Raw genomic sequence first — 14,979 nt, forward strand, 5'->3', positions numbered from 1 at the left:
ATGTATTTGGCAGGCCAGCTTATGAGGTAATCATTCCCAAATAGCCACAAGCGACATCTTCCTTCCTTTAAAAACCTGGTTGCTCAGCAGCACATAAGCCAATAATTAATGCACGCCTATCTCAAACCTCTAATTATGTTTTACCATCTATATGTGACAGCATACCCTGTCAATTTGATCTTTATGTAAGCCTCATTAATGCACATATTACGTTCCGGACACTACCCCGTATTTAGAAGAGAAAATGCTTACTTTAAATACTTTTAGTTCACTTTTTACATTATGCCCCAAAATGTTTTAAGGGCTAAGAACATTAAACATATTAATGTAGCCTACTGTGGTTATTAACAAGAAATTTTTTTTTTGAATGTTACTAATGCTCTCATAAGCATTTATTAATAAAATGATGGCCAATGTTGGTTTAAACTTAATGTAGTGTATTTTATCTCCAGCAGGTGGGGATGTGTACCTATTTTATTCAAGATTTTTTATTTTTTTTGTCCTGTTTCAAACCAAGTTGGCTTTTACATACAGTATGTATAAAATAGTCTTCTGTATGAACTCATTAATCAAGCATTTTCTTAACACTTTGTGTGAATTGTTGGTAATACGGTATTTGCTCTTGAATCTTTTTTTTTTTAAAGTACAGTGGTTTAGAATAAAATGTTATTTAATTATTTGATCATCACGGTTTATATTTATTTTTGATCATTTAGGTTACACAATTCTTTATGAATGATGCAAGGCCACTCTTATTCAGCTAATGTTTTTATGTATATGTAAATCTACATTAACTTGATGAGATATTGCAAGCATCATTTTTACTTAGCATCCAATCAAAATACAATTACTAGTTGTGAAATACCCCACTGTTTTTTATATTATTATTATTATTATTATTATTATTATTATTATTATTATTATTATTATTATAGTAAACATATTTTTTTAAAGAGCTAGGAGTTCTTTTTAAAATATTGAAACTATTTTTATAAAAAGCCTAACATAAACCCAAGACTTCAAATAAATACATATACATATATATATATACATCTGATTTATATATGATATTCTATATATATATAGTATATGTATACTATATATATATCTAATATATATATATATATATATAATAACATTTAAATTTTATTATAAAAAATAATATTGGCATCTTAAAGATTAAAAATGGGTCATTTTTCTTAAATAGACATTTAAACTTTGAAGCATTGGATTATTCTTCATCAGATTGGTTCTAGAATCATTTAGTTTATATTGAACTCATATGGAACTTTCTATTGTTCAGTGTATGTATAGTTATTTAAACGTTCCAAGTGATGATCATACAATATCACCACTTCATGAGCTTTAAACCTGGCTCTGTATGATGTAGTTTGGGAGCTAGTATTGAAAACCTTATAAAGGAAACTGTTATGTATGACTCTAGGAGTACTGAATAGTGTGCACAACATATCCAGCCAACTCATTTCCAGTGGTTGTTTGTAATATCATTTTAATTTTTCAATTATTCCATCAGCACTCTTTTAAGATTATGTTTTTTTTTTATGGTATGAATCACTAATTCAAGGGAATTCAATGCCTTTTTAAATCTAGCATTAGATTTGAAAGCAAGTAGGCATTAACTTTAGTAGGCATCTGTAGTGCATGAAAACCCCAGTTTCTATCCAGTAACGTATTGACTTGCATTGCACTGGCAACTGCCTGCATATTATGTACATACTAGATACAAGAAGTAATGCTTGTTCTTTTTTTAATGTTTTTTTTTTACTCATGTGGTAATTGGCTGTTACATTTACTGTATATGATTCATTATAAATAAAACATATTTGTTTATTAGTCTACAAATACAAAAAATACAACCATTTATACTTTAGGATACAATTGTATTCGTTTAATGTAGTTCCACTAGGTGGTGCTGTTACCCATGGAAAATTATATTGTTTAATACAACTGATTAACTGTGCAACCATTTTGAGTCATTAGGCTACGGTCAAATCAGAACCTTGCGCAGCTGAGATTGGTCAACGCTGAATTCTAAACGTGCACTCGCCATATTCAAGCTCTATCAAGGTAAGGTTAGTCTTTGGCCAATAGAACAGCGTTGCTAAAATAATAATAATAATAATAATAATAATAATAATAATAATAATAATAATAATAATAATAATAATAATATGTTATCCCCCAGCACTGTGCTACATTATTCGCATTGCTTTAAAGGTGGAAATTGGCTTTGTCCTGGGAAAACATTTCACTGCGGTTCTACAGAGGGAAGCCTGCAATAAACCACGTGCAAAACTGGGGATGCTGAACGGACCTACGCAAGTGGAAACTGTGAGGAAATGGAGAATGAGAACAGGGAAACCAGAAAGCCTATTTAGCTTCTCTCCACAACCCTTTGCATGCAAGTAAAAAAACAGAGACTGTACATCAGTGTTAGCCAGAACCTGACTCTCAGGAATTAGGAAGAGAACAATTCCCAGCATCTGTTTCCGCTACTATCACATAGAGGATATAGGCAGTAAATCACACCAAATAAAAATAGAAACAGAGCTGTAACTCAAAACAAATACAGGGGTGAGGGGATTATTAATTAGTTTTTTTTTTTTTGTATATACCTTAATAGCACGTGGAAGCTTTAACTCCCAATTTAAATCAATTACAGTTCGAAACATATTTAGTTAATTTTGGTTTCTTTTCAAATGCAAGGGCAGCTGATAATGCCGTATTTGCAATAGTGCCTTCCAGAAGGCTCTTCATTTTATCAGCACAGAGAGTAGTGGTACAATTTTATACGTGTGTGTGTGTGTGTGTGTGTGTGTGTGTGTGTGTGTGTGTGTGTGTGCGTGCGTGCGTGTGTGTATGTGCGCGTGCATGCATGTGTGTGTGAAGTAAACTTGTGGAATGCAGTAGAAATTGAGCAGACAAGCTTTAAAAGGGACGCAATCTTCAGTACTGTACTTGTTCTTTGTAAAGGCAATTTTATACCATCAAATGGCAGGCAGCAACATTTAAAACACTGAACATGACCCTTTAACACCCTTTTTTAACCTCTAAACCTATATATATATATATATATATTATATATTATATATCTATATATTCTATATATATATATTCCAGCAAAAGGTGATTACATTAGTAACCATTAGACTGGATTGGAATATTGATTTCTGAATGAAGAAAGAGAGCTGTTACACAGCCTTATTTACAGTGCTTTGTGGTACGTTGCGAAAGATATCCAAATCTTATCTCACCATGCAGATTAACGCTAACAAAAATGTTTACAAAGCACTGTTTCATAATTAGATTGTATAATTGAACAATATTCTATTAATCAACGACAGCATTTACTTATTTGCATTTATTTAAAAAGACACCTCTGTAGTACAATCATAGTTTATACAAATATTTCTACATGTGTTAATAATATCTTTCTTTTTGGATAAGGGAAAGATTATTTTGTACTACTACTGGGGTTGCAGCGTGCCACCTGCTCAACTGTCTGAGTTTCTGCCTGTTGTCCATTGGCCAACATTGGAAAAGGGAAAATATCAGACTTGCTTCCTTCATACCTGTGTACAGGCGACTCCAAAAGTGCTGTTTTCACATTTTTCTTCCCTTGCTTTTGGCTTCCATAGCCAGCCTACAGACAAAGGGATAGAGAGATAATAAAATCCTGGTGGAAAGGGGCACAGATGTTTCCTGGTTGCAGGGCTAGGAATCTCCTGGGACTGTGCTCTGGGCTCCTCTAGAGTGGAGCTGCACCTGCCTGCAGCTTCTGCCATGATGGATCGACCGAGCAGGAACTGACTCAGCAGAGTTACCCAGAGAACCTCTCTACCTGGAATTAGTGAGGAGAGACTCAGATTGAAACACAATGTCATCACACAAACAATATGTTTCACATACTCTTCCAGATGCTGTTTATTTTTCATCAGATTTAAAATAAACAAACACACACTTCCAAGCCAGTGCTTCTACCTGTAATTGCTCTCAACACAGTATGTGAAAAATGGGATCACTTACTGATATGTCCTGTGGGTAGTGTAATATGTTTTGGCAGCCCTTATGACTCTTGTACTGTAATAAACAAGCTAGTTATTAGCCCTGTTGATTGTAAAATAGTGATTAGGTTTATGTACGACTCTGACTTTCTCTGTTAGATATGATTTTTTTTCAGCAAATGCTTTTTCAACTTTTTTTTTCTTTAATTAACAATATTGACAATTCACACACACACACTTACTCACACACACACACACACACACACGCATATATATATATATATATATATATATATATATATATATATATATATATATATATATATATATATATATATACAGTACCGTGAAAAAAGTATTTGCCCCCTGTCTGATTTTCTGCATTTTTGTACATTTTTCACATTGAATTTGGTCAGATCTTTTTGTGGGTTGTAGTAGTATATAGAGGGAGTCTGAGAGAAAAAATGCCACCAATGTTTGGTGTTTTTTCTCATTTGTTTGGCGTGCAAGGTAATCAAACATGCAATTTTCAGGTGTGAAAAGTTATTGCCCCCTCTCCCCCCAGTTAAAGGGATAATTAGGGTCAGCTGTTTGAATACTTTGGTTAACAATCAGGCTTGATTTGGGCCAGCCCTGCCCAATATAAATCTGACTAACTTTGGCCCTTACCATCAGAGTGAAGTTGTCAGGACACTGCTTCTAGAGGCACATCATGCCACGATCAAAAGAAATTCATGAAGACCTCCGGAAAAAAAAGTTGTTGATGCCAGTCAGTCTGGAAAGGGTTACAAAGCGATTTCTAAGGCTCTGGGGCTCCACCAAACCACAGTCAGAGCCATATTGTCCAAATGGAGAATGTTTGGGACAGTAATGAATACTCCCAAGAGTGGCCGTCATGTCAAAATCTCTCCAAGAGCGTGGCATAAAATTGTCCAGGAAATCAGAAAGAACCCTAGAACAACATCCAGAGATCTGCAGGCCTCTCTCGCCTCTGCTAAGGTCTGGGTTCATGACTCCACCATCAGAAAGACACTGGGCAAAAATGGGATTCATGGCAGAGTAGCAAGAAGGAAACCACTGCTCACTAAGAAGAACATGAGTGCTGTTCTCAAGTTTGCCAAAAAGCACCTGGATGAGCCTCAAGAGTTCTGGAACAATGTTCTATGGACAGATGAGTCAAAAGTGGAACTTTTTGGCCAACATGGGCCCCGTTGTGTCTGGCGAAAACCAAACACTGCATTTCACAGTAAGAACCTCATACCAACGGTCAAGCATGGTGGTGGTAGTGTCATGATTTGGGGATGCTTTGCTGCATCAGGACCTGGACGACTTGCCATCATTGAAGGAACCATGAATTCTGCTCCGTATCAGAGAATTCTACAGGAGAATTTCAGGCCATCCATCTGTGAGCTCAAGCTGAAGCACAGCTGGGTCATGCAGCAAGACAATGATCTGAAACACACACGCAAGTCTACATCAGAATGGTTGAAGAAAGCAATTTAAAGTTTTGGAATGGCCTAGTCAAAGTCTAGACCTAAACCCCACTGAGATGTTGTGGCAGGACCTGAAACAAGCAGTTTATGCTCGAAAACCCACAAATCTCACTGAGTTGAAGCAGTTATTACAAGTTTTAAATATCACTGTATTTACCATTATTCATCCCAGCAAAAGTAATTCCGATTAAGGACAAAAGAATCATTGCAGAAGTATGGCGTGGTATCTTCTTTATACTGAAATCTTTATGCTTGACTAGGTATGCTTGAAAAGGCACGGCAAGTTCAGGTTAATACCTTTCTAAAAATAATGTTATTTAATTCTGTCTTAGGGTGGCCATAAAAACATACCCAGAAAGGAAATAAAGATGATTTTTAGATACACTGCTGTCTTTTTTGATTAATAATGAAATATACTTATTAGACTTTTTGCTATGAAAATGAAGGATATAAAGCTAAATCAACCCCCGGGTGCAATAAAACCATACATTCACCTGTTATCATTTTGTGAAGCTTTTGATAGTTTAGGCAGGCAACTTAAATGTCCTTCAGCAGGAAAATTACAAAAGTGTACAATTTAAAAGATCCTTCCCTGAGGTAGGCACCTGTTTATGGAATTATAGAGGAGCAGTACTGGAGCCAAACATGGAACAAAGCCAGCCAGGCTCTATTTGTTATGCAAATCTTAGTTTTAAACTGAGATTTTTTAATTACAGTACAGTATATATTGCATTTATTTAATGTGTTATTTAGTTCCTACACTGTGACACCAAGGTCAATGTGTATACATTTATGGTATGAATGAATGAGGTAATATGAAATAGAACTTGCCTGTAGTCCTGTACTTCCAAAATATATTAAAAAGCTAATGCTTGACAGTCAGAGCCATATTGTCCAAATGGAGAAAGTTTGGGACAGTAGTGAATACTCCCAAGAGTGGCCGTCATGTCAAAATCTCTCCAAGAGCGTGGCATAAAATTGTCCAGGAAATCAGAAAGAACCCTAGAACAACATCCAGAGATCTGCAGGCCTCTCTCTCCTCTGCTAAGGTCTGGGTTCATGACTCCACCATCAGAAATCATGCTTTACAAACGCTACAATATTTTTTAATAACATGATTTAAGGCATTTTAGAAGCGACTCTGTGGGATGCTCCGATCTGCAGCACTATAAGCCTGTGTGTTTTGGGGCTTGTGTACAGTACATTTACTGACAGTTAACGAGAGCCTACTAGGTGAGAGTTAGGAGGTCAGGGAGTACAGTATCAGGAGTGTGTATGGGGAGAGACAAGAAGAGGAGGGAGAACGGTAGTTGAGTGTGATGCAGTTGTTTTTCTTAACAAAAAATATTACCTCTGAATATCGGTTTGATTTCTGTTAAAACTAAAATATATCTTCCTGTGGCGGAGTGTCCTGCCCCTTTATGGTTATAAGTGTTTTATGTTGTCTGTAGTGTGTTAATGTTGGTGTTTATGTATAAAATACACGGGTTATAAATATCGATTTAAAATGTATATTTGTATTTAGGCACGAGGATTGAACAGCACTTCACATGCAGGTAAAATAATATGTGACCATGGGGAATTGCACTTTTATTAATTCACATGCAGTTGTACCGAGACTCCAATTGAATGATTGATTAGCAATCGGGTCTCGGTACAGCTGCATAAAAGCAACATGTTTTCATGCACTTGGGGTTGTATGTTTGTGAGTGGAGAACGGGAGAGAGAAGGAGAGTATATTAACAATTGCTATTTCGTTAAGGACTGCTGTGCTGTAAGTAGTTCATCTTGGGTTGTCTGTAGGGACTGTACCATAAAATAAAATGTGCTTTCTGAGGTGTGTGTACATTAGTTTGTATTACACGTTGGATTGAGGCTGCAGTCTCCTCGGTGGCGTCACATATACATAGCCATAGTTGCGCATTTCTTTCTTTATTTTTTGAGCTGGAAAAAATGACAAAATACGCTCAGTTAAGTCTGTAATTACTTTAAGAAATGAAGGTCAATCTTTAAGACAAATCGCAAGAACTTTGCAAGTGTCTGTAACTGCTGTGGCCAAGACCATCAAACAATTTGAAGACACTGGCACTCATAAGGACGGAGCAAGGTCAGGCAGGACAAGGTTGACCTCAGAATCAGAGAACCAATTCATTCGAGTCACAACTCTGCGAAACCGGCGATTAACTGCCCCTGAAATACAAGCTCATCTAAAAGCTACTAGAAGTACAGGTGTTTCAACATCAACTTTTCAGAGAAGATTGTATGAAGCTGGCCTAACTGGAAGAATTGCTGCAGAAACCATTGTTAAGAGTGCAGAATAAGAGGAAGAGACTTGCCTAGGCGAAAAAACACAGAAACTGGACGTTTGAGGAGTGTAAGTCGGTTTTATGGACCTATTAGTCAAAATTTGAAATATTTTGGTCCAACTGCTGAGTATTTGCAAGACACAGAGAGGAAAAGCGCATGAGTTCTGCATGTGTGATTCCCACTGTCACGCATGGAGGAGGCAGTGTCATGGTCTGGGGTTGCTTTGCTGGCGACAGAGTTGGTGATCTTTACCAAGTCCATGGCTATCGTAGCATACTTCAGAGGCATGCCGTTCCATCAGGATTACGGCTAGTTGGTCAGTCCTTCATTCTTCAGCAAGATAATGACCCGAAACACACCTCAAAGTTGGTCAAGAACTATCTGGTGAAGAAGGAAAGTGAAGGACAACTTAATCTAATGACTTGGCCTGCCCAGTCTCCAGACGTCAATTGCATAGAACTTGTATGGGACGAACTGGACAGAAGAATCAAAGCAAAGCTACCCACAAGTGCCCTACATCTCTGGGAATTGCTGCAGAAGAGCTGGGAAGACATGTCGGGTGATTTCCTACTGAAACTTGTTAACCAAGTGCCTCATGTTTGTGAGGCTGATATTAAGGCAAAGGGTGGCTATTTTGAGGAATCCAAGATTTAGAGACAATTTTCAATTTTCTTGAACATTGCTTTGATACTCCTTATGTTTTGTTTTGTATATTGTAACATGTGTTTTCATTTTCAAGTATTTACTGAAACGTATTCGAAGTAAAACATTGTCAATTATGAAAAAAACATAGTTTCCAGCAAATGTACTCAAACGTTTGACTGTTACAGTATATATAAATAATATTCTATGGACAGCAATAGTTAGTAAACAACTGTTGATTATTTCCAAATGGTTTTTAATTTGGCAAATACACCCTATACAATATTGGATAAGATCAATATCTTACTTCAATAATATTACAATAATCATCTGTGATTCCATATTTTTTCTTGTACTTTTTATTCTGGATGTGATAAAACATCCCTCTATGTCTAAATAGATAAACAGATGCAGTTCACAGATGTGAGGTGTTACTAATTATATATATAATATAGTATATTATATATGATATATATATATATAATATATATATATATAAGTCTTATTGGTCTTTTACATACATGAACGATATCACTATGTACAATGATACAATTATGCTAGGTCGGTTCATACATAAACTAAAATCTTTGTGTTTTCAAAGACGCTTCACTAACTATGACCCCGGTGTAACCTCCTTGACTAAGTCAACTCAACAAGACCTACTGTACATAAAGCAAAGGCTTCTCTAATATACCAGCCTACAACCAATTGACTACATTTCTATATCTGTCATATTTAAGATTGACTACATATATATCTGTCACATTTAAGAGGTTTATTTGTAGAATATGTTTGGAAATGATCAGTAGTTTTGCATCGTGCAACAGATGTTATTTCCCTAAACCAATAATAATAATAATAATAAATAATAATAATAATAATAATAATAATAATAATAATAATAAAATGAGTAAGTAAATGATATCCTAGATGTGCAAAATTTATTTCAGGGCATTTAAATCAATAAAACACACATGCTGTAATTAATAAAACAAACAAACAAAAACGTTGTTAATGAATCTTTAAAAGTAAACACTAAATGCAAACTGTTATAACTTCCGTTGAATAGAATTATAACACATTCTAATAAACCCCACACAAGGACAGAGCAATAATGGATGTGAAACGATAGGTTAGAATGAAACAAACCCTCACTGTCGATCAAAATAAAATGAGACCCTCTAGGTATCCCTGCTGCAGCAAGAAACGTTTTAATTTATGAATCAAATGGTGTGGTAGATTGTAGATGAACAAACAATGAAGGTACCATTACGATTTAAGTACATGCTTGTCCATAATCAGTTTGTAGCAATTGTTTACTTTCACATTGTGGATGCAGACAGATTCTGAGACAAGGGCAAGAGCCAATCCAATTCCCCATGGTTTGTGCATTATTTGTTTAATGGATACATTCAGTAATTAACCTTTAACCCTTTCTTTAGATTTGTGTATTGGATTTTTGAAAGCCAGGAGAAAATTGATATGTATTAATGAGTTCTAAATCTTAGTTAAGTTTGAGTTTTTAACTTTTTGTGGATAGTGATGTGAAAGCAGGGAATTAAAAGATCCATGCCCTTATTTAGTATCTGTCAGCAGATTAATTTACCAGTACCTTTATATTTGTTTAATATGATAAAACTCCATATGCTGTACATAACTGGTATATCTTCACTGTACTTTTTTTGTTGGATTTGTTTTTTTATCTCCAGAAATGTCCTCCTTTCCTATCAACCTTGTCTGCATTAAGGTTACCTGTGGTACTGATGTAAAATAACAGATGCTCAAAATTTGTGAAAATGAATGGTTAGCTGCAAGTGCACAATATTAAATCATCTACAAAAAAAAATAATAATAAATCCCTGTATTTTATTGTGAGGGTGGGGGTTGGTGTAAAATGCAGTCATAAATCTTGCTGTGAAATAATTGTTTACTGTTAAAATTAATGTAACATGTATTCCGCAGCAGCTAATAAATTAGACTTTCTCATTAGCATCTGAATTGATTTCCTCTAATTCCAGTGCAGAGCACACAGGCATGTGACTAGATTAGTTTAAGAAAGCAACTTTATTTTATATGTATTTTTAAATGTTCACACATGATTAATACAATATTCTACCAATTCAAGACAATTGGCAAGAATTGCTGAAGCAGATTACAGGTTTTCTTTTTTACTGCATAAACTACAAAATATGCAAAATGAACAAATATCATTTACATGCATGCACATTAAATGTAGGGAGACTTTTTCTTACTGAGAACAGTACAGTGTGATAAAATGTAATGTTCAATCCAATGTATTTATTATTTCTCATAAAATCAAAGGGTGGTATTATTGTATTTACCTCAAGTGAACGTAGAAATATGAATGATTGCAGATGTTCCCTTACTTTGACATTATTAAAGGGTGTGCTTGTTTACGTCTCCAAGACTCCTGTCAGGCAGTAGAAATGAAGGACCCTGGGAAGATGCCAGAACATTCCAAAATGGTGGAAGTTGTTTTATATTACCAAATTATTTTATTTTGGAGCCTGGCATATCTGATATGATGTCGCAAATAATATAGGAACAAGAATCACATTGTTACACTGACCATGGCTTTAGCAGATAAAGATGCGTAAGGATGTAATACACAGTGATGGCAGAAAATCTTATGAATTTAGGTATGTTTGTAGCTTACAGAGTGCTGAACAGATAAAGCCATGGGGAATACAATGATGCAATTGCCTATAGGTGACACGATTGAAGCCCATGTGCGTATATCTCATGGTTAATATATAGTGTGCTGTTTATACTGTAGTTTACACACCCAGCTCTTGGTTTGGGTTAATACATTCTCGTTCCATGGCAGACCATCACAGTAGATTTACACTAGATGGCTGTGAACATTGTAAAGACTCATTAGATGAACAATTCTTCTTGTCGAAACACATAAAATATTGAAGGATTTAATTAAATAATAATACATACAATTACAGAAGTTACAGAAGGTGTATATGGTACATTGTGCATTTAGTTTATTTCAAACGAATACTTTAAGTAAAATATATAATTTCAATTTAGACTACAAGCAGAATTCTTTAAAAAAAAAGAACAAAGACAATTCTGCCTGCTTATCTGTTTAACGTACACAAACAGTTTCAGTAATAAAACTACCCTTACACCTTGCCCCATCTGTGTAGATTGCCGAGTGATGTCATTCCTGACCCTCCACTAAGAAGACTCTAAATGATACAGTATGTTCTCCTGATTCCCTTCCTGACTAGGACATTAGGAAGGAGCCGAGGACCAAAGCTCATAGTGTGATGACAGATTTAGAAGTTGCCATGAACGGCAGTAGACAGAAGCAGACTATGGCGGATGCTTATGACACACACCGCTCTTTTCTATCTTGGAGTGATGACATCTTTAGTTTAATTAAGTTAAGTTTATTTCCCCATATTGGCATTGGGGGTTTGCAAAGCTAATGAGTGGAAGCTGTAAATCTGACGTTCCAGTGCTATATCACTACTGAAACAATAGGGGAAGCATTTGAAATAGCTTGAAGGGTGATTTTGAATGAAATGGTACCTTTGTTCCTCTTGGGGGGGTGGGGGGTGTATTACAGAAACGTGTTAAATAGACTGCAATTGGCCTTTATCACTTTAGGCTCTCTTTAGTAGGCATTAAAATGTACAAGATACGTTAGACAATCAAGACGAAATCCAGGCACCATGCTGGTTTCTTTTTTATTTCCCACCAGACCAGGGATCCTACAGAATTGAGTAAACAGTTGTTTTTTAGGACTCTTAGTGTCGGTCTCCCCTTTCTACTCTCTGCCATGAAAGCTGATTTGTTAAGTGCTGATGTCAGATGGGGATTACTTTTTAAAAGTGTTTGGTTTGCCTGTGGGCGTGGAATAAGGAATTATTTTCTCTGGAATTCTTCAGACTTTAGTCACTTAATTCAAATCCAGGTCAGTTTCAGTGCTGAAAGGTGAAAGCCAAATTTTAAAGTGAAAGTCTTTCCAGAACAGTATTAAGGTCACAGTATGAATGCATTTAACAGTGGCCTATACAATTCTGTTGAATATGAAAAATGTTATATAAGAGTATCCAGCCCATTATTCAAACACTTTCATATCTCAATACTTAAGATAAGATATAATAACTCATAGGCATTAACTGTTACTGTACAGAATACACATGGAACCTTAGATACATTCATATACTGTAAAACAAGAACATATTACAAGCTTTTATTAGAAATCTGCAAAATGAATGTGTCGTGAAATATATTATTCATAAAATATATATGCCATACATTAAAAAATATATAAACCCCAGCCAGTATAAAGTGCACACGCGATGGGTAAGCAATTGGTGAAATGAAGTTGCCGCAAAAATAAATAAATAAATAAAAATCCTGTTTTACAGCACTGTAACTATACCCTTATACAAGTTTACCAGTTACCACAGTATATTTTCTAAGCCATTTTAAGTTAACCACCATTTCTCATGCTTTAACTACAGTTAAAGACATGATCAGTTACTCACCTGTCCCAGATTCCTGATTGACCATCAATTAAAAATGACGTAATGAACAATCACATTTTGTTCTGACCAGCTGCACTTTATTATACCTTCCACTAGATGGCTGACAAAATGAAAAGAAAAACGCATAAAAAAAAAAAAAACTGCAGGGGGCGTGGTGGATTCTTTTGAAGCTACAATATGTAGCCGGAAGTCAGGATTGTTTTTTTTTTTTTAAACACATTAAATTGTATGTATTTTGCCTGGTCACTATGCAATGTAAATGATCATACAGATTTGTATATTGCCTCTTGTATCCACGAGTAATAGTATTCATAAATCCCAGTGATTCACTGACCGTTGCCTGTGTTTTTCCTTGCTTTCACTAACATTTACTGCATTGTATTATGTTTTTAAATGTTTTACTTGTATAAGGCTATTCTCAGTGAAAGTCTAAATTATGTTCTGAATTTGAACTTAGTTGGTGGTTAAACTTCTAATTGATGATGTTTCAATGATAACCGCTGTTAATGCACCTACCGATTGGTTCCATTCTGTCTCAATTCTTATTTCTACATTACATTACCTGGTACAGTACTTTGTTAAAGCATTGCAAAGGCCACTTTTTGGATTATTAGGTGGCAGCTGCATTATATATTGCTACAATTAAGCAACACTGTCCTCTTAATCTTTTCTTACACTGTGTTGTTAAGTAACACAGTAAAATAATCTTAAAACCCATAATACAGTAATAGTGGTAATTCTGTACGATTATGTTCCACACTTATTAACAAAGTAGCAATGTGTATTAAAATATACACATGTCACTACAAAAGGAGTGCTGGCTTACAATGTGCTTAAAATGGGTGACAAAATACATTTTATGAGGGATTCCAATAATTCTTATTTGAATTTGTCTGTGTAAAATCTATTATTATGTATTAAATATATACAATTACTTGTTGTGTATAATGTAAAAATAATCAATTATTTTAGCCTATATTGTATATATGCATTTTAAATATTGTGACTCAAGGGGATATTATATATTGCTTAGTGTGCATTTCTAAACCTCTTTTAAAGTTCAGTATTAAATAGTTCCAGAAGGCTTGTTTCCCCATCACAGTTATATCAGCTCACTATAATCTATAGAAGGGTCTTTCAGCAAACAGAAGGAAGCATTATGTCTTAACCTACTGCTCTTTTCACCATTTTTAACCTTGACGACACTATATGATATAAAACCAGTTTGCTTATCTTATCTTGACATAGCCACTGTTCAGAGAGCCGGAAGTTGTTTTTCCTCATTGGGCCATTCTTTCTAGGAAATTAGAAAAACAGCAAACAAACATATGTCTGTATTAAAATAAATAAATACATGTAAAAGCCATATACCAGTGGGAAACTACAACACATTAATTCCACGTTGGTTTGGCATGTTGCAGTTACATTAATTACATAAAATGAAGCATTTTATCAAGTCTTTGTTTGAAGCTGTGCATTCAAGAGATATGCTACCACACTATGTTACCATTATGTCAGCAAAGAACCAAGCACACAATTAGCATTTCACAAAGACAAAACAAAGAAAACTAGAATGATTAATGATTTTTAGTGAATGTATTGGGGGATGGGGGTTTATATCCGATGATACACTCAACATGTTCTCCTCCTTTTTAAAGGGCTTTTATATATAACTTTTGCAGCATTTAGTATCTAGTTTAGAAATACTCTTATGCTACTACTTTTTCTTTTAAATATATATGTTTTTCATTCTACTAGTTATCATTTTTCACACACTGTCTTTTAATTATTTTTTAAAATTTGTGTATGATATAATAGACAGGTCTATTTTAATAATTATTATTATTATTATTATATATTATTATTATTATTATTATTATTATTATCCGGTATCACAATATTCATTCCATGGTATTCTTTGTACTATACGTCGCAGTAGTCCACGTATATTGTTTGTACTTGTAGTGTGATTAAAATGAT

The sequence above is a fragment of the Polyodon spathula genome, chromosome 10 (genome assembly GCF_017654505.1).
Source record: "Polyodon spathula isolate WHYD16114869_AA chromosome 10, ASM1765450v1, whole genome shotgun sequence".
Taxonomy (NCBI): domain Eukaryota; kingdom Metazoa; phylum Chordata; class Actinopteri; order Acipenseriformes; family Polyodontidae; genus Polyodon; species Polyodon spathula.